The sequence below is a fragment of the Cottoperca gobio genome, unplaced genomic scaffold (genome assembly GCF_900634415.1).
Source record: "Cottoperca gobio unplaced genomic scaffold, fCotGob3.1 fCotGob3_311arrow_ctg1, whole genome shotgun sequence".
NCBI lineage: Eukaryota > Metazoa > Chordata > Actinopteri > Perciformes > Bovichtidae > Cottoperca > Cottoperca gobio.
Genome location: NW_021166921.1, coordinates 118,505 through 119,887, shown reverse-complemented (window position 1 = coordinate 119,887; position 1,383 = coordinate 118,505). Strand labels below are relative to the sequence as shown.

At 37.2% G+C, this 1,383-nt stretch overlaps 2 non-coding genes across 2 annotated transcripts; both read right to left on the bottom strand.

Moving 5' to 3' along the window:
- Positions 1-615: 615 nt before the first annotated feature.
- Positions 616-688, bottom strand: trnav-uac (transfer RNA valine (anticodon UAC)). Its single transcript has one exon. It is a non-coding gene; the product is annotated as a tRNA-Val (tRNA).
- A 275-nt stretch (positions 689-963) lies between these two features.
- trnav-uac (transfer RNA valine (anticodon UAC)) lies at positions 964-1,036 on the bottom strand. The gene has a single exon. It is a non-coding gene; the product is annotated as a tRNA-Val (tRNA).
- Positions 1,037-1,383: the final 347 nt, after the last annotated feature.

Here is a 1,383-nt window from a genome sequence, read left to right as displayed (position 1 = left end):
GTGTGCGTGCGCAGGTATAAGTCGTACACAGAGATACACATCGATGCTGCAGACAACCATGTAATATGTGTTTACTCTACATCAGACCTTTTCTCCCTGACACAAAACACAAACATAAGAAACTAGATATTGTTTATGAGTCGACTGGTGTCATGTGACAATAACCTTTCTTCTACACATGTGGCAATATGACATATGTCCGACACAATGACAACACGGAACCTCTGGTTCGGGACGTATTTACTGATGTGATTTGCAGCCTGGTGTTGGTTCTGTTCTGCGCGGGTTCAAATGAGGGAAGATGTTTATATTCAGGTCGATTTGATGTTCAAGTATTTTGTCACAGCGAACTTTCTTTGATTGTGGAACAATCCTACATTTAATGTTTTGGGGCTTTTCCTGCCTTTATGATAGAGAGAGGTGAAGATCGTGAAAGGGGAAGAGAGAGAACGGGAACGACATACAGCAAATGGCCACGGGTCGGACTCCAACCACGGGCCTCTGTGGCGAGGACTCAGCCTTTATATATGGGTCCCCTGCGCTACGAGACGCCAAAATCTTACATTTGTTGACTTCACAAACCGACATTAGCCAGGTGGTAATAAGACAGAGTTCTGGTTCCACTGGGGATGGAACCCAGGACCTTCTGCGTGTAAAGCAGACGTGATGACTTTTACACTATGGAACCAAGTTCTCTTCCCTTGTTCAGCAGTTAAAGAAGCTGCCTTCAAAGTCTTACAAGAACATAGAAGTTGTTGTTTCTTGGTTGTACTCTAATTCAGAAAACATCTTCTTTTGTGAAAACTCACACAACACTCGTATTCCTATGACAAATATCAAACAGACACACAATACATCCAGTCCAAATGGGCTTTACAACAACAGTTCTTTATGAGTTATTTTCAGTGGATGGATATGTGGTACAATCCTACATTTGTTGACTGTGGTAATAATACAGAGTTCAGGTTCCACTGGGGATTGAACCCAGGACCTTCTGCGTGTAAAGCAGACGTGATAACTACTACACTATGGAACCACTGATAAATAAATAGTTCTAACCCGATCGGGACATATTGTGGTTCTGAACATTGTTTGGTAGTTAAAGAAACTGGCATTGGGAGTACCAACTATCTTGTTTGAGTCAGTGTGTTTTCTGTCTCTAGCAAACATTAATATATTAATTACTTTTAACAATGATGAAGTTTACATAATTAATTTTCAAAATATTATATCTATTAATTCTCGAGCTTTAAAGATAATGATTATTATTATTATTATTATATTATTATATTATTATTATTATTATTATTATTATTATTATTACTCTACTATTATTATTGTTATTATTATTATTATTATTATTATTATTATTACTACTATTAT